Raw genomic sequence first — 26287 nt, 5'->3', positions numbered from 1 at the left:
GGTTGGTATTGGTTTGTGTAGCTACCAACAGGTTGGTATTGGTTTGTGTAGCTACCAACAGCTTGGTATGGGTTTGTGTAGCTACCAACAGGTTGGTATTGGTTTGTGTAGCTACCAACAGGTTGGTATGGGTTTGTGTAGCTACCAACAGCTTGGTATGGGTTTGTGTAGCTACCAACAGCTTGGTATGGGTTTGTGTAGCTACCAACAGCTTGGTATGGGTTTGTGTAGCTACCAACAGGTTGGTATGGGTTTGTGTAGCTACCAACAGCTTGGTATGGGTTTGTGTAGCTACCAACAGGTTGGTATGGGTTTGTGTAGCTACCAACAGCTTGGTATGGGTTTGTGTAGCTACCAACAGCTTGGTATGGGTTTGTGTAGCTACCAACAGCTTGGTATGGGTTTGTGTAGCTACCAACAGGTTGGTATGGGTCTGTGTAGCTACCAACAGCTTGGTATGGGTTTGTGTAGCTACCAACAGGTTGGTATGGGTTTGTGTAGCTACCAACAGCTTGGTATGGGTTTGTGTAGCTACCAACAGGTTGGTATGGGTCTGTGTAGCTACCAACAGCTTGGTATGGGTTTGTGTAGCTACCAACAGGTTGGTATGGGTCTGTGTAGCTACCAACAGCTTGGTATGGGTTTGTGTAGCTACCAACAGGTTGGTATGGGTTTGTGTAGCTACCAACAGGTTGGTATGGGTTTGTGTAGCTACCAACAGGTTGGTATGGGTTTGTGTAGCTACCAACAGCTTGGTATGGGTTTGTGTAGCTACCAACAGGTTGGTATGGGTTTGTGTAGCTACCAACAGCTTGGTATGGGTTTGTGTAGCTACCAACAGGTTGGTATGGGTTGTAGCTACCAACAGGTTGGTATGGGTTTGTGTAGCTACCAACAGGTTGGTATGGGTTTGTGTAGCTACCAACAGGTTGGTATGGGTTTGTGTAGCTACCAACAGGTTGGTATGGGTTTGTGTAGCTACCAACAGGTTGGTATGGGTTTGTGTAGCTACCAACAGGTTGGTATGGGTCTGTGTTCGCTAACTCGGCCAAGGCCAGCCTGTCCCTCAGTTTAACCATGATAGAGCTCCTCACAAAAAGTTTCTCTAAAAATACCCAGAGGGATTTTTAACATTCCAATAAAATGATTTTACAGAGTGGTGTGTGTGGATTTTGGAGGTGTTGCTGAGCAAAGACAACACTTTTCTTAAGTATCCTCATGAAATTGTGTATATTCAATTAAATAAAATCTGGCTAATATATTGTGAGTAATAATACTAATAATATCTTCCTTACTAAATTTAACTAATCTAAATAAAGATTATTACAAATTCAAACATGAAAAGTACTGTAAATAAAAATAATTATAATAATATTTTCAGCCCAAAATTATATTTTTTCACCTGCACTACAATTGACATGTTTATCAATAAAACACACCATAATCCCAGAGAACATAATCACACTTTGATACGTAAATCCAAAATAAGATAAATAATCCAGTGGCCACCTTCTTAATTAATAATTTAACAGTGTCTTAGCGGGCTAACGAATGAATGTGATTGGGGTTTGAGTGATAGAACTCTGGTTGGATGGTCGTCCCTGGAGGTGCGGGCACTGGAGACAAGGATGCCATCCTCTATAACCTGTATAATTGGTAATTTGACAGGAGTGACTTGACTCTGTGTGTCTGTGGCCATCCTGCCAGTGGAGACTGACCCTTTAACCCCACCATTTATTACACAAATCACAGGTAATCACTCCAACTAAGGGTAGAATAGCAGTGATCAGGGAAACAAAAACAAAGAGTATAAAAATGCATACTATTAGTGGAGGTAGTGGGAGTATCTTAGCCTACATTTCTGATAGGGAAAATAGAACACATTCCCACATGTACAGATGTAGTATCTTAATTTGAGCCAGTTTGCTACAGCAGGAAATGTGAATTATTATGTGCATTATAATTAATGGATATTTCTGTAGGGGTTCATACATTTTTCGTAAGGGAAAATCAAGTCTGACATTTCAAAGTGGAAATTACAAACTTTAGAAGCCTTTTTAAACCTAAAATACACTAAAGTTTTACATTTCCTGCATGCAGGAAAGTTATCTTGCAACAGGGTGATCAAATTAAGATCCTACACCTCTACTCACTAATAAAGAAATGTTGGTTTTGGATTTTCCAAATAATAACAATCATCAGAGAAGCAAACACAATATAACTGCAGTAAAAAAATGTTTTACTCTTGTATGTTTACACCTAAGGATGTGAGTGAGGTGGTTTCTTGGGCCGTTCCCCATGTATACATTTGCACTGGGCTTGTCCAAACAATCATACTTACATTTTAGCACAACTATCAGCACACCCTATTCCACAGGTCTGATAACATTCTCACCGCAGTTTCGGTGTGGCACTCAGGGGAAACAATGCCTTATTGACATGAGTTCCAGCCTCACAATGGCCACACAACTTCAGGGTTCCTGTTTTTGTTGACACTGTTAAAGCCCGCCATTGAAAGCCAATCCACTATGGACACAGCCATGCATAATTGAGCCCTCTGTCATACAATACAACAAATAAGTGCTTTAAATGTTTGAGTATGATACGCCAGGGAGAATACACACAGAGGGAGAGAGCGAGAAGCAGGTGAATAGAGAGTATAGGCTGATAGAACTGAAGGACGGAGAGAGACAAAGATAGGGATGGAAGGACAGAGGGAGTCCATAACCACTAGGGGACACTAGTAAGTCACGAACGGGTGGAGTGGTGTGTGCAGCAGGCAACAAACACTATGAACAAAATACTTTGTTGCACTCTCAGATAATAAAATAATTCAGAAATAGCTACTTGACTGCTTTACAAAATATCTTGACAATGCGTTGGCCCGTAACGCACAGGAACAGCTCCACATTTACATAATCACATAAAATGTAAACCACAGAGCACTATGGCCAACAAACAAACAGAGGAGGGAGAGGGAAAAGGATCCACTTTCCCCCATGGAATTAATATACCCACTAAAAGTACATTTTTACATTATGTACCTGCTCACAACAATGGGAAAACATTTGCAAATGTGGAGTTTTGCTCTGTCTGTTATTCCCCAGAAAACAGCTTCTCAGCTTTGTGTAATGAATATTCTATACAAGCCTTATGTTACACTGTAGTGTAGATGAGATAGTACTTACTTACTACAGGAATGATTTATAACTTTTATTAATACAATTTCCTCTAGAAACAGACCCGTCTTGATGTAATATACATATCCCACAAAGACTCCCATGTTATTCTATAACATTAAAAAGAAAACTTCTAAATTGGTGCAGAATTGTCACTGGGATAGGTAGAAACTAAGGCTGGGACGATACCAATATCAGAATACTCATTAGTATCATGTCAAGGAAACAAAACCCAAAGCAGATTTAACTTCTTTAGGAAAACAGCCCTAATATTGGAAAAAAACATCATTATGTTGTCATCCAGGGTCACATTTATTTATTTTCCAAGCTATAGCACACAATATTTTATATGCTGCAGGTTTTTAAAGGACCAAAGAGTTGGGTCTGCTTCGTGTTTTCATTTTTGCCATGGAAAACATATTGCTATACTGGTATCGTCACAGCCCTAGTAGAAACTTGACACTGAAATACATACTCCTGCATTATAAACATTAACTAAGATAAATGCACCCCATACAATCACCCACACTTTTACTGTACACACAGTCTCACTGACAGACAAGCTATTGGCATAAAAAACACTGTCTGAGTTCTCCATTTTGTGTGTGTCTTAAAAAGGGAAAGTTGTCCTGTCTGTAACTGGGTTAACTATGAGAGTTAACACCTCCGTTTACCTCCATCACCAGATAAAACTGTTAAGAAAGGGCCAGTGTATCGCCTTTCCTATAGCAACCAAGCACATACACTAAACAATTCTCCTCCTCTAGCAACTAAAGGCAGAACAACATTTGCCAGTGACATCCATAGTTATAGCCTTCGTTAGTTTCACAATGCTCCTCATGAATTAGTAACATCTGTTAATTGCACATTTATTGCACTCAAGAACACAGAGAGATACACTAAATGGCTGAGGAAAAAAACATTGCACTCCAATAAGAGAGTTATAAATACATTTGGAAATTTGAATTTAACCTTTGGCAAGGCAAAAATGAAGCAAATAAATATGCTGTACTCTTCATTCTTAGTACCAAGAAATTATAATCTCACCCCACCTGAACATTAAATGTATTTGTTATTACACTCATAAATAGGAAACTTAGGCTACAGTAAGTATAGCATTCAACTACTGTGTAGGTATAAAACGTCAGAGGAAACATTCCATTGAAAAGTGTATAGATTTAGTCCACAATTGATAGCTAAATTAGAGAAAAAAACACAACATTTGCATTTCCTCTCAAAGACTCCTTGATGCAACATATTAACAACTATATTTATTCAACGATGGAAATACAAATATGAGAATCATCCAGCAGCATAATCCTTCTGCTGTTTGCACTTCATTGTCGCCTTTTCAAATATCCTCCTAGTGTTTAATTTCCATGTGACAAGTTTGACTGACAATGTGGCTGGTGTGTTTGAACCATGTGCTCGGTTTCCCTCTCATTCCCTCTCATATTGAGCAGGAATAATGACTATTCTTGTGCTAGGCTGAGTATTTGTGTTATTGTTGTGGAGTGTCAGCAGCGGCCCCAGACGTTTGCCTAACGTGCTATCAGCGGGAGTGTAAAAATACAAACATATTTGTCAGAGTTATTGACCTTTATCTCTCCACTTTCTTGACAGCCTTCTCCAGTTATTGACAATACAAACACGCAGGGAAAAGCATAACCTTTCATTTAAAGAGCCCTCTCCTCCTCTCTCTCTCTCTCTCTCTCTCTCTCTCTCTCTCCCTCTCCCTCTCCCTCTCTCCCTCTCTCTCTCTTTCTCTCTATCCTCTCTCTCTCTCTTCCCCTCTCTCTCCCTCCTCTCTCTTGCTATATATCCTCTCTCTCTCCCCCTCTCTTTCTCTTTCTCTCTCTCTCCGTCTCTCTTCTCTCTCCCTGCTCTTGCAATTTGCTGAAATAAGATGGCAGATAATGGTACTGTTGATTTCTGCCATTTCTCTTTCATTCCAAAATTCAGAGGCTAATGTCATTAGACAGACACAATAGCTGCTATTCAGCCCCGGATACAGAGATATGTCAACTATTCAATATAGTTTTGACATGCTGACATTAGAGCAGAGTGTTGTTTCCCTATTTGTTTGCTTACAATGCCAATAATATCATGAATCATATATTCCTTTAAGCAAGCTATCTGTCCCCCTCGCATTTTCAAATGACCACTATATATATGTATGTAGGTATTCATACAATTTATACTGTGGACATATTCAAGGTCTAATATTTTGACACGAAACAGGAGACATAACTCACCATAATCAAACTACAAGGAATAATTGTATATTTTTATAGTAAGTCCATCTGTAGTATGAATAACATTTACATGGGAAAAAATAATGATCCTGAGAATAGGGTTGAAGAATCTTCCTGCATCCATCTTTAATGGTAAACAACACAGTGATGATTCATTTACTACACCGCCACCATGCATCTGTGCAAAATAATGCTGCTAGTAAAAAATATTAGCACCACTCTAATGATCTTCCAGGAGAATTCACAGTGTTTTTGAATGTGTCATTTTGCATTTTAACAATGAAAAATAACATCCATAATATATGTGTGTCCCCACCAGCCAGCCGCTCTGCGGGCACTTCAGAGCTGAAATTAAATTTTAAACAATCCAGACCAGTGTTTGGTGACCACGGTTAATCATCAAGAAACAAAGACATCAAACAATATTTGATAATGAGAAAAATGCCTCCAGGATATTAGGAATGTGGGAGAGAGAACACAGCATGAGCCTCGCTGCAGAGGTAGAGAGGCACACCAGACACACAGACACAAGCCGCATTCGCACGTCGCACAGTGTGTGTGTGTGTGTAACCCCTCCGCCACACTTTCCCTGAGCGGGGGACAAAAAGCACACACTCATACACACGCAAACACACATACACACCAACGGTTCTTATGGAGTTAAAAAGCCATTAAACATTGTCTCTTTTTTTAAAGTTCATGACGAGATAATTAGAATTCAGTGAGTGGAGCCAGTGGTGAGATTAGAGCTTTGTGGAAATGTGTTTCATTTTGAACCTCACTGCATCGCAATTGAACCCAATTATCTGAAGTTAAAATGGCTTTGTGAGGGCCAGAACAGTAAAGCTCACACTGACAAAGATCCAAAGGAGATTTAAAAAAAATTAAGACAAAAGAGTAAAAAATAAGGTTGGATGGGATTTATTTTCCCTGGGTAAAAAACTAAATATTTCCAATTTTTCTATGGTATATGCATGGCTACAAGCTTGAGTTGTATTCATATTTTACTGAGCTGACTATACATATGGTATTCATTGAACAAAATATACCCTCAAATTGCTGTAGATATTTGTACTTAAAAAAGAATTGTGCTGTTAGTTGAGATATAGTGCAGACAGCATTATTCCAATATAAAAAGACTCAGTAGGCATGATATATTTTAGTTTCTCAGTTGATAATAAATCCATACTCTATTGGTTTCATTTTAAGACTTGTGTCAGTTTAATTTGAGTTTAGCTGAAATCTGTAGTTGGGGGGCCGATGTGTGTGTGCTTGTGTGTGTGCGTGTGTGTGTCAGGGCCCCTCTACCCTTTCCTCAGACAGGGTATTTACTCGGTTATCCTTGATTGACGTGACGTTAACGGTTTGGCCAAATCGAGGCAGATCCAGCAACCTGGGCCCAACTGCAGCATGTGCCGCCACCTCCGTCATGCAAATTGCATCCGGGCAGCCCGTTGACTATGATTAATGAGCCTGGGCTACAGCCTTTGTTTCCGCGTGCAGCCGTTTAGTGTGAAACACAATCCCAAAATATTATCTATCCCCTATTAGTGCACTAAATTTGTTCACACCACACATGTTGTTTAGAGCAATTTACAAGGAGAAGAGTTTTGTGAGCACAATTGCATTTAATGACTTACCCCTTAATCAAATTCATTAAAGGATAATAAAATAAATGAAAGAAATACACGTCTTGTCTTCCTTGATGTAAAATATGGATGTGGGATTTTCAGGGGCAGTCATGCTGTTAGGGGTGACGTTTTTTCCAAACGCACAGATCCGATACCTTGCTAATACTACAGGCATTTCCTGGTTATGGCTTGCCTCACATTTAAACTGTTATTTTTTAGAGCTGAGAACCTAGACTCCCTGATGATTGGAGAGCAATTCTGTGGTAGAGAGAAGTGAAGTCACTGAATATGCAAACACTGGGGGAAAAATGAAACATTATGACAATACGACTGCTTGTATTCTATTACAAAATTGTACCTTGTTGTATGGTGTGATATGATATCATTGAAGATGGTAAGGTCCAATGTGGGGAGAGTGTGGGGAGAGCGCAATTTCCTTAAACACAGCGTGATGTGTAAGGGAAATGAATCAAGGTCACAAATCCTCAGGATTAAAGAGTTATGAATTGAAAGAATCAATAACAAAGTAGGATTACTTTCTCTATCTCCATGTCTCTCTCTGTCACCACACACACACACACACAGAGCTATGCTCTCCCTCCGCTGATAGCAGAATGCAAATGTTTACCAGGCATTAAGGTATATAAGTACCATTAGTAGCATGGTGCTTAGCACTACAATGGTGTGCCAAGAGCAGTGGAGCAGAGATCAGTGCAGCATCTCCTGGATATCAGAGGGAAACATCCTTTGTAAATTAATCTCCCACTGTGAGCAGGCTTCACAGCTGGTTAACGGCACTGTGTGTAACGCTGCCCTGTTTACACGCCGCCTCCAAAGCACTCCTCTCCTCTGCTTTCTTCCCCGCATCCCCTCTCTCTTCTCTCTATCCCTCGCTCCTCTCTTTCCTCTTCCAGCTACAGTACCTTTGCAGCCTGCTATGGCTCTCACTGGATAGAGAGAAAGAGACACACGCACACACATGAACACACAGACTCACACACGCATACTTGAATCCAAGCACACAGAACTGCTCAGTGCTCCCCCCACCTCCCCTGCAACCTCTGATCCCAGCCTTTGGAGCTATTACAGTACGCTGCCTTCCCAACCCCTTCCTGATTTTTATATTTTTATACCATCACATTACATTGATCCTTTATGCTACCTATTACAAACGCTCCCCGACAAAAAACCCTGATCCTTTGATACCTAGACGGGTAAACTGCTCCAGCCGCCCCTGACCTCAGACTTTTATACCAATTAGACGAGACTGCCTCAGAGGCTCTGATTTTATCTCCTCCTACTGATCCCAGTACACTGCTCCCTTTTGTAGCACATCACGGTGCGCTGAGCCTTTTTAGTCTCCGAGACCAGGCTGGTGCACACAACCCCCGGACCTGGGCTCATCACAGCCATCATACTACACTGCCCCACAACAATACAGCTTTATTTTGATACACCGCAGGTCAGGTCACAGTGAGTCTGGCTGGCCCGCGACACCTTTGTGTTCGCCATAAAGGGAAAACCATGTTCATTCATACAATGTACTACTGTCATGTGCTGGTGGTGTTGTGATGTTATGATAAAAAATGACACATTATGACAAAAGTATAGATATAATCAAAGAATTGGAGACAATACAATATCAAAGAAAAATAGGCATATCAATTTGTTTTCTTTTATCATTTATTGTGATTTAGAGATGTTTTATGTTTTATTCATGTTTTATTAACTTTTAAGCTCCATACCATTCTAGGGTAACTAAAAATCTATCGTTGGCCTATTGTACAAAAATAAATAAATAGTCAAACTCACCATAGAAATTACTTGGTTATACTGCTGTAGCCGGCTTTCCTTCCATCTGTAAATGAAGTGTGTGTGTGTGTGTGTGTGTGTGTGTGTGTGAGAGAGAGACATTCTATTAGTCCAGACTGTGGTTTAGCACTGCTCAGAGAGTAATTAGGCCTATACAATAAGACCATTGTAAAAAATATATTGATCTGTCAGGAAATGAGCCCCTCATGTAGCTCAGTTGGTAGAGCATGGTGTTTACAACGGCAGGGTTGTGGGTTCGATTCCCACGGGGGGCCAGTATGAAAATGTATGCACTCTAACTGTAAGTCGCTCTGGATAAGAGCGTCTGCTAAATGACTAAAATGTAAATGTATGACACAGTAGAACTTAAAAAGAGAGCACTCAATACCTGCATCATACAACATAGTCAAATACAATTTCACTAGATTCAGTTCAGCTTCTGACATTTTTTTCATAAATCATGTCTGTACCAGTGGAGGCTGCTGAGGGGAGGACGGCTCATAATAATGGCTGGAATGGAGTCAATGGAATGGTATCAAACACATGGTACTCTGTACTCATATATTACACTGAGTATATTTACAGTAAAATACAAGTCTAAATACTTTACTCTTTGTGTAGGCCTATGCCACCAAATAATGAGGGGTATTTCACTTGAGGCACACACTTATGCACTAAGCTCAATAACCCCGCTTTTACAAATCTTCTACCATTATCCACAATCCTGTATAAGTGTTCCTGCCACGGGCACTTGGAGTATAAACTATCAAGAGCTCAAATGAAAGGAGATATAAAAACATCAATAAATGATGCCTTCCTGCCCCATAGTAGGCTACCTACTGTAACTTGTTACACTTTCCTTTCAGACTTCATAAGAGCCAAAGTGTGCCCTGACCAACGACTACTTTTAAAGAGCAACGTTTTCTAAACTGCTCCATATGGAAACTGATTTGGAGTCAGTGGCAAGGGGCATCTTGGGATGTCACTGAGGTTCGGAGTTAAAAAGAAGCCACTTTGTATTAATGTCTAAAAGAACATCCAGGTCTTCCCTCTTTAATACCAAATCCCTTTAAAATATTGTTTGGCAGCAAAAAGAGGATTTCAGGGTTTTGGAAGGTGTTGATATATGATTGAGTGGAAAAAACAGACACAAGTTTATAATAGGCATATCAGTTTTGTAATCTATCATTTTATATTTACAGTTAATCATAAATATGTCAAATGAATCAGGTTGTCATTTCTGTGAAAAACATTCAAAGTGAATGTATTGTTCAGTAGTTTTTATATATTTTTTAAAGTGTGCTCTCCCTTTCCATGCAGCTACTGTAGGCTATCAACAAAACATTCATCAGAAATGCATTTAGTATTTTGCTGAAGGGCTATTTTTAGGCTACTATAATGAAAAAGAGTACCATGCACTGGTCTTGAATGCAGCATAATTTGTCCAACTGTATGCATACCCTACCTATGAAAATGCATCGCTATGATATGACTGGTGACATTTTCCAAATGTGCCAAAGAAAGATATCCAAATCTTTTAGGTTTGATATTGCTGTTATTGGTAATGAATCACAGTAACGCCGAGAGAAAAAACTGTATCGATGCTGTTCTGATGCTGCTGTCTGTGAGCCTATCCCTTACCGCTATACTCAGCTCCTGCCATATAGACCAATCGGAGCGCTTTTCATACTTACATACGCGCTTCAACTTTCTTGCGGGAACAAACCAGGAAGTGTCTCGTGCTCTTTGCATTTATGGTAAATAACATTGTTCTTGTCAATGCAGTGGCTATTGTTAAATTACCGGACTATTTACTATCGTTTATGCGACCGAATTCAAAGAGTTTGATACGCTGAACAAGATAGTTAGCTAAAAAGTTAACACGCTAGCAAACAATTTCACAGCTGATATCACAACAACGTTGTTTAGACACGCATATATATATATTTAAAAAAAGAGTGTTTCGAGCAGAATACAAGGAGATGTGAGTGATGATGCTTCATAATGCATGTTTCAGTCTTCGAATAGTTCACCTTATTGATATTGTCATCAGCTTTTGCTATGTCATTTATGCGTCTTGTCCTACTGCATGAGGTTATCCTAGCCCTAGATTTCGAAAACCCTTTTCCGTAGGGTCTTCAGTGGTTAGCTGTGTGTAAACTACAATTCCGACATTGTTTTAACGTTTAGAAGCAATAATCACTTGTTAAACGGTTTTTGAAACATGATGAAATGCCCCATTCATATCAGCATGAAATAATCTTTCAAATAGTCCAGTGAAGCTCAGTTGGTAGAGCATGGCGCTTGCAACGCCAGGATTGTGGGTTCGATTCCCACCGGGTAACAGTATGAAAATTTATGCACTCACTAACTGTAAGTCGCTCTGGATAAGAGCGTCTACTAAATAACTAAAATGTAAAATGTAAATAAAAAGGCTACAGTTACTGTAGCCGTTTTGCACAGATCCATAGCTGTGTGTGCCTCCAGTTAACTACACTTCCTCCCCAGGTATGCTTACACACAGGTGTTCAGAGCAAGCTAGATAGCTAATTAACACAGGTGGCCGCCTCTGTCTTCTGCAAACAAGCACTGTAACATATAAATTCATTTGAAGGTAGGTTTTTTGAAAATTATTTCTCGCTGATATAAAAGATGCATTCCTTATGTTTCCAAAACGGACCGCAAGCGATGCGTTTTAACGCATCAGGGCTCTTAACAAAACTCACCAGGCCAGAAGATACTATTGTGAATAAGCGCTAAAGGTAGTTAGTGTCTATCAATCAAACACCGATTTTGCTCTGAACACCTGTGTGTATCCTAACTCTTATCATGACCCCAATTCCATTGTATTACATTGGGTCATTGCATGTCCCCTTTTGCCTTGTGAGGGAAATGCCCCAATGCTGCCCAAATGCTCTTTCTAAATGCAAATAGCCTACACCTCGCACGTGATACGGTTTTGGAAACACTTGGAACTTAACTTTCATATGAGAGAGAAACATTTTCAAAACAAAAGATACACTTAGGCCTACACTTTAGCAAAGTTGCACCTGGCTGTGTTTTTAGTAACACCTGCTTCTGGACGGAAATGTGGAATGGAATGGTCCAATGGAAATGGGAGCGCAAGGTGAGAGGATGTCGTACCTCGGCTGGAGGCTGTCTTACAGCCGGGTGAAACTTTGCTAAACAGTGTACAGTAAGTGTATCTTTTGAATTTGAAAGATTCTTATCGCTGGTATAAAAGTTAAGTTCCAAAGGTTTCCAAAACCGTATTGCAAGCGAGGACTATTAATGTTTCTAATTGTTAAAACAGTGTCGGGATTGTAGTTCACATGGAGCCAGCTGTAGTCCATACCTTCAGCTGACAACCCAAGAAGGGAAAGCTGTCAGCCCCCTTGGGTTCTCGAGAGCTAGTGGCGATCTCTGCATAATTTTGTAGCTGGAGGCTGTTGGGTGCTTTTACTCAGGTGTTGTTACCTGCGTACGCTACTAGTCTCGCGAGGCAATCCTTCCAAATCTCGTCCCGTTGACTCCGCTATTACCCATGGCCACTGTTGAGAAAGATATTAGCAGAGATTCTATAAGTTTGAAAACTCTATTAGCCTATCGATGCTGCTATATTTAAAGAGCGACTGCCTTTAAAAAGCAATAAATCCCTTTTAAAAGGGCCTATGTGGCGTCGATATGAGTCACAAACACTTATTCTAGTGTCAAAATTGACTTCAAAGTGTAAATAGGACCATTTTGGTCTTAAAGTCAGTCTCGTCTAAAACAGATTTTGGAACATCTGTGCGTCACAATGGGTAAATGAAAGTTGGCTTTTGATTTGACGATGTATATTTGCCAACTAACATTGGGTGAACAGCTGCGGTGATTGTCTATGCTATTGGATAGAGCGCAGTGAGACAGATCTGCCCAGCAGCCCGACTTTGTTTACATAAGACAACACGTCACACATTTCTTTACTTCAGAAATACTGCACCAAACACCTTAGTTGGATGTCAAATTATGCAACTAAAAAACCCTCGGCAAAAACGTCAACATTTATTACAGATTTCTTGATGTCACGCCCTGACTCAGGGGACTCTTATATGTTGAGTCAGGGTGTGTATATCCTTTGTTATATATATTCTATGTTGTAGTTCTATTATGTGTAGATCTATGTTGGCCGGTGTGGTTCCCAATCAGAGGCAACTGTAGCTCGTTGTCTCTGATTGGGGACCATACTTAGGCAGCCTATTGGCACTAGTGGGTTGTGGGATCTTGTTCCGTGTAAGGTATGTTGTTTGTGTCTACCTTGGACTTCACGGTTCGTTTAGTTTGTTGTTTTGTCGTTGTGTTTATTCGTTATAATAAACATGTATGCATATCACGCTGCGCCTTGGTCCGTCCTTCAACGAACGTGACATTTGAGTTATCTTAGATTCATTCTGGGGATTTTGAGGAAGTGAAATATGCTTCCGGGTCTACAGTGTCTCATGGGGGACAAATATCATTAATCAAACACCGATTTTGGTCAGGAAACACACCTCCAAGACTTTCTAATGAGCAACAGAAAACCACACGTGCCAATCGGTGTGTTCAGTGGCTCTTTAAATTACTGTAGAGGTCCTGCCTCTGCAACATAACATGCTGTTGACTCCCACACCAGTAGGCAGTGTACTGTCTGTCCAGCCAAGGTCAATAGCCAATATTTTGCTAAAGAACATGCTTATTGAGAAAATATCAATACAATGAAAATGTGCTGTTTACATGCTTTCATTTAGTTATTTATATAAGTTTAAACTAATATTTTTTGCGCTGGTTGTTTGAATTAATTAAGCAATATGTGTCTTCCATTATGTAGGCTATAAAATGAATGGCAAAAAAGTATCAATTTAATGCAAAATATTGTGTCCATAATGTCCTATTAAATTCAGCCTCAGTAAGAAATCATCTATAGACAGTACTGTTCAATGTTTCTGCATTGAATTTCATTACGTCAGCCAGCGTCTCCTCTGGTCCACTTATGTAGCTGGCTGCATGTTCAGAAATATAAGAGGAGGTTAATGGCTGTGTTTGCGTTTCTCCTTGACACTGAGGGGCCGTTCTTTATTGAATGTAACACATGTAATCCCCCAAGGCCACCAGGACACCACTAGATTCTGCCGAGGTCACTTACAAAGTCGAATGAATTTGGAGCTTCCTACAAGCATTGTGCCCTAATCACCGCCAGAAGAAGGTACCGGGGTCCCCAAGGGTGGGACACAGCCTACCTACCTTTGTTCTCAGTGTCAGCATTTTAGAGAATATGTTATGTGCAATGTGTGTTTCAGCTACATATGTACTACCTTTTTGTCCGTATTAGAATACATCTTTGTAATGTTTATTTAGGTTCTGAATGTGATCTTTTACGTTAGTGTTTCTGTTTCTCAACCAAACCTCTAACTACCAGTATCCTTCCAATAAGAACCGTTTTTCGGGGGTGATAATTAAAAGAAAACAGAAACGTTTTCATTCCAATAATTCTGTATGGCTGGTCCTCCCAGCAGTGTTGGCTCTTTTGTTTAGTCTTAGCAGTTATTGTTATTATTTACTTTGGCGTAACCGATCACGGGGAGGCCCCTGCTCTTTAAAAACCCTGAGTCTTGTCACCGGGCCTGACAGACAGGCACGGCAGCAGTGTTTTCACAGCCTGCACAATTATTCTGCTTGTCCAATCAGCTGAGCCTGGCTCTGGAGGGTTAATGATTTGACTGGCAGGAAATCAGGCTCTCAAGACATAACATATCGACTAGGCCATCCATCATCTCTTAGCATGCGCTCAGGCACGGCAGGCAGACATGCAGGCAGGCAACATCCCCCCCCCGACTGTGTGGGAGCCCTGCCACTGCGTAAATACTGGCCAGGTGGGTGGGTGATGGTGGACTGGCCCATACAGGGGGGTGGCAGGAATAGGGAACAGGTAGGCAGAGGGACAGGTATCACTCTAAAACCTGTATCACAATACTGCACAGTTCAGGATGGAGATACAAGTTGCTAGTATAATGACTAGGCTACTTTACAATCAGTGGTTTCATGACTGTCATGTTAATAACAGAACCTTCTCACTGCAGATGATGACAAGCTAGATGCAGGAACTATTGACTGTGAATAAAGTTATCTTAATCTTAATATGGAACTGGTGATGTAGGCCTATGTCACAAACATGGATAGAGTAGCCTATTTCATAAATATTTTATTTTGTGAGTGATGGCTGGAAACGCACGTTTATGCTATATCATATGGTAAAAATAAATGCAGAAAATGCACGTTTGACCTGACTTTTCAATACAGCGCAATTAATTGGAAAATATATTTCACGGTTCTAATGCAATGTTTTTAAGCACAATAGTATTTAGCAGTCATTGCTTTTCATAGGAGACTCAATGGGAAGAGGATCAAAATCCCAAACGATAATGATTGTGATAGGCTATTTCAAGGTAATTTCCACAGGGCGTCTGTCAGTCTTTCTGCTGGGATATGAGTAGGGAGGGAGCAAAAGAGAAAGATAGAGAAAGGTAGGGATGCGCCGGCCGCTATCCCTCGGCTGTATCGCCTGCATAACACAGATGTTGGGAGTCATCTGTCAGCATGGCCTCTCCTGCAGAGCCCGGGCTGTTCTGAGGGGAAAAGAATTGGACACAGTGCTGTCACTTTTTACCCCCCCCCCCCCCCACAGTGAAGGGACATGCAAATGACCCCCCGTCACCCCCTCCTCCTTCCCGGGCGGGGCTGTCCCTGTTCCTGCCTAGTGTCTGGCTGCCTGGGCCCCAGCCACAATGAGAACCAGGGAGGCAGCAGCGTGGGGGCGGGAGAGGGCTCAACACAGCCAATGTGACATCAGGCCTTTCTCTCAACCACATATTAGAATTGGAAATGATGGGCTGCTGCTCTGAGGCCTCGCCTGGCTTCCCCCAGTCCAGAGGGGACCACTGTCCCTCTGCTCTCTTTGTCCCCAGGGGGAGGGAGTGTGTGGGGGGGGGTAGACTCCTCCGGCCCTCTGTGCTACCTTATGAATGAATTTGGATGTAATGATTACTCCCCTCTTTAACACTCCGTTCAGCTCATTCTGCATGGCTCCTCTGAGTTTGAGAAGGGTGTGGATGGGTGTGTGATGTGGGGGAAAAGAATGGGGCAGATGCTTTTGCACACACACAGTAGTTCCCTGGCCCGGAGTCCCTGAACGTTTTCGAATCAGGCCCTAATGTGCCGTTTTTATCAGCAGTGAGGCGGGCTGCAATATGGTGCTGGGGGAATATGAATGTTGATTAAGCATGCGTTCAGCCTTTTGAAATTCTGAAGAAGTGTCAGAATAATGGATGTTGAGCAAATGTCAAGCATTTGTTAATTTCTCTGTTATTTGGGGTTTATCTAGCGTGATCTGGGGAGGAAAGCGGAGGCCAGCGTTGTTGTGGCATGTGCCATTGATATGGTGATTTATTGGCTAGAGACACTTTGTTTTTGATGGTAATATTCAGGCTGGGGAGGAAGCTGTGGGACTTGCTCATTGATTATTTATTGCGGCTATGGTGTTTCTCTCTCTATTACACGGCAGTTAATCCCAAGGATGTTGCGTTATTCTTTAACTAATTTCTGTGCCTGCACTGATTTGAACATTTTCAGCTTTGCACAAAGAGGATAGAAAATCATGTTGTTTTGGTCAAATTGTTGACAAGTTGTCCTGTTTATTTCCTTTTACATTTTTTGCCCTATTTTCAGTTTAAAGTTTATTTTGCAAAAGATGTGCCATGTCTTTATACTGTTTATTTAATGTATTGAAGTCATTGTTGAGAGCTCTGTGGGCGATTTTCACTTCAAACTTTTGGAGACTCTTGAGACTAGGCTAGCTAATTAAACTACTGCATATCTAGGAAGAGAATAGTCCACACATAGCAACAGAAAAACGAAAACATTTGTTGCTAAATATCTCAGAAAACTAACACTTGGAAGAACTTAGAATCACATCTTTCCTTTCACTTTTACTGTAAAATGTAGTATATTTAGGCTAGATTTCATTGTACAATTATTTTGTTAATACGAATAGTATTTTCATTGTACCCCAAGAATGTGTCCTACCACAGGCTTTTAACTGGGGGTGTCTGAGCCTGGATGTGGCGATGACATTAGCCAGGGCTGGGTCTGGCCCAGAGGCTGCAAGACAGGCCAGTAGTGAGGGCTAGCCTAGCAGCCTCCCCTGTCCTGGATGACCACTCCACATGCCTCTGGCTCTCAGCTCAGACCAAAACACAAGCTGGCAGCTAGGGCTTATGGGTGAAAACCCCCCCAGCCAATAGGAGTGCTGTCTGGAGCAGGCTGGGATGTGGTCGCTGGTTGGGAGGACTAATCACAGAACTGGACATGTTTATGTAGTCAGGAAGAATGGAGGGAGGAAACGAGGGAAGGAAGAGGAGTAGTGAGACTGTGGAGTTTACAACTTGATGCCAGGTTGAGGAACTCATGAATAATAGATGTGATCAATTTGTTGATTAGGAAGCGGAGGAATAATATGCTTCCTCACAGATATGTCCTACTCTGGCCACAGCAAGCTCCCCAAATTGTAATGTATCGCCTCATTGGGCTAAAGAGTACTCCAATAAGCTGCTGCCAATCGCCAGAATGTGTTGTCAATGATAGAAGGACACTAGTTCATTTTCATTGTGGAATTAAGTAAACATTAGGAAATGAAAAATAAATGAAAGTGGACAAAATTAACTGATTTCCATAGCAAACTCTGACAAATGTCTCCAATAAAAATGGGCATGCCTTTCAAAAATGATAAACAACACACAGGACACACATGGGGGAAGACCAATGTAGTGCAGTGTACAGTACAGCTGGGTAGCTATGCTGGGGACTGTAGCCCCAGGATCTGTTTGCATACTGGGATCAATTGCAAAAAGGAGAACGGAACAAATTGCCCCGAATGGTGGCGTAGACGGGCTTGAGGGAGTAGGCAGGCAGTTGGTCAGCGTAATTTGTTTTCTTGCCAGACCGGATGACCCTTGCTTTACATGATGGATAACCACGAGTTTTCAGAGACGGCAATGATAATAATTGCGCTGTAACTATAGCAACGCACCATAATAGCTAGAACGTAGTTTGTCACGAAACACACATGGAGAGGCCGCTACCTTTCATGATTATTCATAAATTATGTCTGTGATGGTCTTATGGGACACTATTCTTACCACAGTTACATGAAAGCCCTGACATCTTGGACACCTCTGAAGACACTTGATTTAAAATATGATAATATTAAAGTGAGTGGGGTAATATACTCCCCCTCTAGAGAGAAACCCTGTTGTGTGCTTCTTTTAAAGCCATCTCTGTCCACACAGTCACACTACTCCGCAGGGAGCTGCAGTGGGCTATGGCTTCCTCGGAGGGAGGGGTAGAGATCCTGTCTGTAGTTTGATCCTCCCTGGTGCTGATGGGAGTTGTGGTTCATTCCTGGTGGTTCCAATCTGAATCACTCTGAAGCCACAGATTATAATTAGATTGTTCTCCTGTCAATTAAATATTTCACTTGTCTCTAGGTTGTTTTTCAATATAGGCTAGGTCTGTGTTCATTGCTCTTCATTGCTTTTAAGGAGCATTTGCCACAATGTAACCACAATGGTGATTTATGTGTGTATGTGGTAACCTTGAAGATATCTTCACAAGAAAATGTACATCAAAATTAGATTTAGGTTAAGTTGGTGTCATGATTCTTTACATGCACATTTCCATTCTAGATAGGGCAATTGTAATGAAGAAAAACAATTTTAATGGTAAACATTTTTGTTCATTAAACAACTATTTGTTTGGAACGCCATCACAGGGAGATATGTTTGTTTATGTGTTTTGTGGAAATGTATCACAGTTATACATTAAGGACTACATTTCCCCCCTTGATTCTGTCTTGCTGATGATGGTAGACTTTGGTAAGAAACATATGTTAGGCCTCAGCATGTGTCATTAGAGGGATTTGCATATGCAGAGTATTTAACCAAAGCACATCCAGCTATATTTCTTTCAGTGCAAAATATATAATTTAAGGGAAAGATAATGTGTTTGAAATTACATGTAAAAATAATGCTTTTACTCATATATTCAATCTATTTTCACAGGGATAACTAAATATTTATAATATCCGTATTAGATAATGGGTTGTTAATTATTTCTAGCCATTCCACTCTCGGCCATATCACTGAGAGGTCGTAATATCAACACTTAGCTAGACCAACTGCACTGCAGATAAAGGTACAGTAGCTTAATCAGACCTGGATAAACTCAACCATTAAAATGCTGACACCACTCATACTGACTTTCCTTTTCGTTTTCACCCCCCAAATGTCGGAGTCATTAGTAGGAAATGTGCTATGCCTCAGTGAGCTTCATGCCCTGAAGAGTCACAACACACACCACTCTCGACATATAGATCCTCCAAATGCTAAGTACTGTCGAAGCATATGATACCCACGCCATTAGCCAGGTGGCTTTCATTAGGGAAATTACTGCTATTGTTTATAATTAATTATTTGTAAATAGGAAGATTCTGAAATTTAATTGATAGCTTGTAGTATAGCCCCTCAATTAATTAGCTAGTGAGACAATCTGGGGGTAATCTATTCACCGTTGGTCGTTTTTATTGTTTATGATTAAAAAGCAGTTTTGCCTCTTCAGTGATGAAATATGATGGTGCATTTTTGGACAACTACATGTGATATCAAACTATAGTGAAATAATGGAGTAAAAAAGGAATGCTATTCACATTAAAATGATTTCATAAGAGAAACCGGGTGGGACTAGTTTAATCCTCGAGGGGGTTGGGGGACCCTACAGCATTGAAAACATATGCCAACAAGAAACAGTATACGTGTACACGGACTCAATTTGTTATATACAATCCAATATACTCTTCAATCTCTTACAACGTATAGGCTTAAAGTGTTAAACACATGGCTGTGTAACATATCCCATGGTGAATTCTAGAAGTGAACAGACAGTCCTACCAGCGTAGTAACAAAGTGAACCACCTAATTGTTTTAATCAAATCTGGAGCCCTACTATTTTAGGCTCCATGCATATTAATGTGGCTGTCTAGGGTTTTGGGGCTGGGTAAGGGTAATTACACAGAGAGAGAATGATTCCCTAACCACTCTTCTGTTTCCTAACCTTCTGTCTTTCCATGTTCACAATTCAAGGCCGTGGGGAAGGATTGGATTCTGTTTTCCTTTTTTTGTTAGAGAGGTCATTGTGTCTGTGGCAATTTTGACCCTTTGCAACTTCATGATGACAGGTTTTTCCTAAGACACTCAAGTTGCTAACGATTTTAAGATAGTAATGAATAGGCCAAACTAGATCATATAAATCATATATGCATTATTTGGTAACACTTTACTTGACACCCAGCATCATAACACATGACACGGTCATAACCATGGCATAATGTCGTAATAGCTGACATAATGTGTCTTAACCTGTCATAATATGATCATAACACTGTCGTGACGCATATATTTACACCTGTTGTGACATATATTGCATTATTTTATGGCTGGTTATTATTATTTTTTTATTTTTTTTATTTCACCTTTATTTAACCAGGTAAGCCAGTTGAGAACAGGTTCTCATTTACAACTGCGACCTGGCCAAGATAAAGCATAGTAGTGCAATAAAACAACAACACAGAGTTACATATGGGGTAAAAAACATAAAGTCAGAAATACAACAGAAAATATATATACAGTGTGTGCAAATGTAGCAAGTTATGGAGGTAAGGCAATAAATAGGCTATAGTGCAGAATAATTACAATAGTATTAACACTGGAATGCTAGATGTGCAAGAGATTATGTGCAAATAGAGATACTGGGGTGCAAATGAGCAAAATAAATAACAATATAGGGATGAGGTAGTTGGGTGGGCTAATTTCAGATGGGCTGTGTACAGGTGCAGTGATCGGTAAGGTGCTCTGACAACTGATGCTTAAAGTTATTGAGGGAGATAAGAGTCTCCAGCTTCAGAGATTTTTGCAATTCGTTCCAGTCATTGGCAGCAGAGAACTGGAAGGAATGGCGGCCAAAGGAGGTGTTGGCTTTGGGAATGACCAGTGAGATATACCTGCTGGAGCGCAGACTACGGGTGGGTGCTGCTATGGTGACCAATGAGCTAAGATAAGGCGGGGATTTGCCTAGCAGTGATTTATAGATGGCCTGGAGCCAGTGGGTTTGACGACGAACATGTAGTGAGGACCAGCCAACAAGAGCGTACAGGTCACAGTGGTGGGTAGTGTATGGGGCTTTGGAGACAAAACGGATGGCACTGTGATAGACTACATCCAATTTGCTGAGTAGAGTGTTGGAGGCTATTTTGTAAATGACATCGCCGAAGTCAAGGATCGGTAGGATAGTCAGTTTTACGAGGGCATGTTTGGCAGCATGAGTGAAGGAGGCTTTGTTGCGAAATAGGAAGCCAATTCTAGATTTAACTTTGGATTGGAGATTCTTTATGTGAGTCTGGAAGTTGAGTTTACAGTCTAACCAGACACCTAGGTATTTGTAGTTGTCCACATACTCTAGGTCAGACCCGTCGAGAGTGGTGATTCTAGTCGGGTGGGCGGGTGCCAGCAGCGTTCGATTGAAAAGCATGCATTTAGTTTTACTAGTGTTTAAGAGCAGTTGGAGGCTACTGAAGGATTGTTGTATGGCATTGAAGCTCGTTTGGAGGTTTGTTAACACAGTGTCCAATGAAGGGCCAGATGTATACAAAATTGTGTCGTCTGCGTAGAGGTGGATCTGAGAGTCACCAGCAGCAAGAGCGACATCATTGATATACACGGAGAAAAGTGTCGGCCCAAGAATTGAACCCTGTGGCACCCCCATAGAGACTGCCATAGGTCCAGACAACAGGCCCTCCGATTTGACACACTGAACTCTATCTGAGAAGTAGTTGGTGAACCAGGCGAGGCAGTCATTTGAGAAACCAAGGCTATTTAGTCTGCCAATAAGAATGCGGTGGTTGACAGAGTCGAAAGCCTTGGCCAGGTCGATGAAGACGGCTGCACAGTACTGTCTATTATCAATCGCGGTTATAATATCGTTTAGGACCTTGAGCGTGGCTGAAGTGCACCCGTGACCAGCTCGGAAACCGGATTGCATAGCGGAGAAGGTACGGTGGTATTCGAATGGTCAATTATCTGTTTGTTAACTTGGCTTTCGAATACTTTCGAAAGGCAGGGCAGGATGGATATAGGTCTGTAGCAATTTGGATCTAGAGTGTCACCCCCTTTGAAGAGGGGGATGACCGCGGCAGCTTTCCAATCTCTGGGGATCTCAGACGTTATGAAAGAGAGGTTGAACAGACTAGTAATAGGGGTAGCGACAATTTCGCGGCTAGTTTTAGAAAGAAAGGGTCCAGATTGTCTAGCCCAGCTGATTTGTAGGGGTCCAGATTTTGCAGCGCTTTCAAAACATCAGCTGTCTGAATTTGTGTGAAGGAGAAGCGGGGGGGGCATGGGCAAGTTGCAGCAGAGGGTGCAGAGTTGGTGGCCGGGTTAGTGGTAGCCAGATGGAAAGCATGGCCAGCTGTAGCAAAATGCTTGTTGAAATTCTCGATTATTGTAGATTTATCGGTGGTGATAGTGTTTCCTTATGACACCTACATAAGTGTCAAAACCCACAACCTACCACACAAGGCAAAACATTCCGTTACATAGCCTACTTGTCAACAGTATGTTTATATAAAATGTTCTGAAATTGACCATATTAAATTATCATTGTAATTGTGCACACATTGATGTCAGACATGCACCTACATTTACATTTTAGTCATTTAGCAGACGCTCTTATCCAGAGCGACTTACAGTTAGTGAGTGCATACATTATATTTTCTATATTCTTCATACTGGCCCCCCGTGGCAATCGAACCCACTACCCCAATGCTTTGTTGCTGATGACTGGGATGAATGCTGGAGCAAATTTCAGGAGCAGGACAAGACACCCTCTTTTTGACTGATGACTGACATAAGGGCATGGCTTATATGATTATGATGGTCATAATGCTTCTTGACAGTGTCATGAAGTGCATTTTCATAGTCCAAGTAAAGTGGCACAGGATAGTCATAGTGCTTTATGACAGTGCCAAAGTGTATTTTCAACAAGTTATTTAGAATATTAAAAAAAACATGACTGAAGAATTCATTACAACAAAGGACTTAAGAAACAAACTTTCCAACGAAATGAAACTTCTTGGCAGAGAAGAAATACATTTGAATAAATGTGGGTTTCGACATTCTTATGTAGGTGTCATAACCAGCCATAAAATAACGCAATAGCCTACATGTCACAACAGGTGTAAATATATGGGTCATGACAGTGTTATGACAATATTATGACAGTTTCTAACAAGTTATGTTAGCTGTTATGACATATTATGATATGGTTACGACCGTGCCATAATGTGTTATGACGCTGGGTGTCAAGTAAAGTGTTACCCATTATTTTATATATATTTAATTGCTGTTATCATATTGGCTATATACTATAGTCATAATACCACCCAAATGTCTGCTGCAGCAAGTCTGACCAAATGTTGACTCAGTTGGTTAGTGTCTGGGTCACTGGCTCTCTCACTTCACTAACAATGCAAGGGTTAACTCTTCAGATTGACATAGCATCAGTATCAGGATGATATCCCAGTCCATAGTATCTGTTAGTCAGACTGTGTATTCACTCCTGAGAATCATCATGACATGATAAACTGAGAAGAGGCAGTGGGGAGTTCAGTTGAATCTCTATGTACTTAGCAAGGCGTGAAGTAACACATCTTCATCTGCCTGAGTATTTACAGATGTAATCAGGGGAGGGTAGGTCATCCTAGGCACTGGACATTGTGATTGACCCCAGCTCCTCCATTGGAAAGAATTCATTTGATCTGCAGATACAGTGGGGAAAAAAAGTATTTAGTCAGCCACCAATTGTGCAAGTTCTCCCACTTAAAAAGATGAGAGAGGCCTGTAATTTTCATCATAGGTACACGTCAACTATGACAGACAAATTGAGGAAAAAAATTCCAGAAAATCACATTGTAGGATTTTTAATGAATTTATTTGCAAATTATGGTGGAAAATAAGTATTTGGTCACCTACAAACAAGCAAGATTTCTGGCTCTCACAGACCTGTAACTTCTTCTTTAAGAGGCTCCTCTGTCCTCCACTCGTTACCTGTATTAATGGCACCTGTTTGAACTTGTTATCAGTATAAAAGACACCTGCCCACAAGCTCAAACAGTCACACTCCAAACTCCACTATGGCCAAGACCAAAGAGCTGTCAAAGGACACCAGAAACAAAATTGTAGACCTGCACCAGGCTGGGAAGACTGAATCTGCAATAGGTAAGCAGCTTGGTTTGAAGAAATCAACTGTGGGAGCAATTATTAGGAAATGGAAGGCATACAAGACCACTGATAATCTCCCTCGATCTGGGGCTCCACGCAAGATCTCACCCCGTGGGGTCAAAATGATCACAAGAACGGTGAGCAAAAATCCCAGAACCACACGGGGGGACCTAGTGAATGACCTGCAGAGAGCTGGGACCAAAGTAACAAAGCCTACCATCAGTAACACACTACGCCGCCAGGGACTTAAATCCTGCAGTGCCAGACGTGTCCCCCTGCTTAAGCCAGTACATGTCCAGGCCCGTGCTAGAGTGCATTTGGATGATCCAGAAGAGGATTGGGAGAATGTCATATGGTCAGATGAAACCAAAATAGAACTTTTGGTAAAAACTCAACTCGTCGTGTTTGGAGGACAAAGAATGCTGAGTTGCATCCAAAGAACACCATACCTACTGTGAAGCATGGGGGGTGGAAACATCATGCTTTGGGGCTGTTTTTCTGCAAAGGGACCAGGACGACTGATTCGTGTAAAGGAAAGAATGAATGGGGCCATGTATGGTGAGATTTTGAGTGAAAACCTCCTTCCATCAGCAAGGGCATTGAAGATGAAACGTGGCTGGGTCTTTCAGTATGACAATGATCCCAAACACACCGCCCGGCAACGAAGGAGTGGCTTCGTAAGAAGCATTTCAAGGTCCTGGAATGGCCTAGCCAGTCTCCAGATCTCAACCCCATAGAAAATCTTTGGAGGGAGTTGAAAGTCCGTGTTGCCCAGCGACAGCCCCAAAACATCACTGCTCTAGAGGAGATCTGCATGGACGAATGGGCCAAAATACCAGCAACAGTGTGTGAAAACCTTGTGAAGACTTACAGAAAACGTTTGACCTGTGTCATTGCCAACAAAGGGTATATAACAAAGTATTGAGAAACTTTTGTTATTGACCAAATACTTATTTTCCACCATAATTTGCAAATAAATTCATTAAAAATCATACAATGTGATTTTCTGGATTTTTTTTCCTCATTTTGTCTGTCATAGTTGACGTGTACCTATGATGGAAATTACAGGCCTCTCTCATCTTTTTAAGTGGGAGAACTTGCACAATTGGTGGCTGACTAAATACTTTTTTTCCCCACTGTAAACTCCTCCTCGTCTGATATACCTTATCCTGTTTGTTAGCGTTTGTTGATTTGTTTACTAGATACACACTGATGCATGCAATGTGAGGGAATATAGTAAACTAATGTGCCTTGTTACTGTTATCTCCTGTCGCCATACACCCCTTATCTAGAATAGGATCATTAATCTAAGCCTGCATTAGGATACATTGAATGGGTGCACACATACATATTGGAGTCTTAATAACTTTCCACTCAAAAAGGAAATAAAATCTGGTTGAGTTGGGCCTTTGTTGTGAATTTACTCTGTGTTTACATCAATTAATTTTGTTATCGTTGCCACTAAAAAGAGTCAGAAATCCTCTTAAGCAGAGAGAGCGGTGAATGAATATATGGATATGGGAATGTAATGCTACTGTTGAGCAGGCTGGGAGATCAGACCTCTATTGTAAGGCTCTGCTCTTGGCTCCATGTTTTCTTTAGCATGAATTGAGCGTAGTGCACCCAGGAGGGTACAGGTTGAATATACATTAATGTAAAGCCTGCAATAACTTACTATTAATATCTATTCAATGGAAAAGGGGATTGCTTCAGTGTAAAACCTTGACAGACTATAAACCCAGGACAAGCCTTGGTTTGTGTCCAGTTATGGAGCGCTCTAGCTCCCTTCTCTACATCCAGGTGGGATTAAAGCATCGCGGACAGAAGCGAAAAACTAAAACAAAACATTCTTAACCGCGCTGTTTGAAACAGATATGTTTTCACAGATATTAAATGCAGTTTCTGTCCCTTTAAACTTAACAGGGTAAAAATTTAGCAATTAGGCAGTAATCACGCTCATTATACAGAGTAATCCATTTAAAAACCTAACAGATGTCTGTTTCAGCAGAGGG

General features: G+C 41.1%; 1 protein-coding gene and 1 non-coding gene across 3 annotated transcripts in view; both read left to right on the top strand.

Moving 5' to 3' along the window:
* The first annotated feature begins 9076 nt into the window (after positions 1-9076).
* trnav-uac lies at positions 9077-9152 on the top strand. The gene has a single exon. It is a non-coding gene; the product is annotated as a tRNA-Val (tRNA).
* A 1432-nt stretch (positions 9153-10584) lies between these two features.
* The window catches only part of LOC121544332 (CDAN1-interacting nuclease 1-like), an 80396-nt gene continuing 64693 nt past the window's right edge, over positions 10585-26287 (top strand). For both annotated transcript variants that reach the window (XR_005996087.1, XR_005996086.1), the window contains exon 1: positions 10585-10634. The gene's annotated coding sequence lies outside the window, so the exon portion shown is untranslated. The remainder of the gene's footprint in view (positions 10635-26287) is intronic.

The sequence above is a fragment of the Coregonus clupeaformis genome, chromosome 29 (genome assembly GCF_020615455.1).
Source record: "Coregonus clupeaformis isolate EN_2021a chromosome 29, ASM2061545v1, whole genome shotgun sequence".
NCBI lineage: Eukaryota > Metazoa > Chordata > Actinopteri > Salmoniformes > Salmonidae > Coregonus > Coregonus clupeaformis.
Note: the sequence above shows the minus strand (reverse complement) of the source record. Positions and strands in the feature narration are given on the sequence as shown.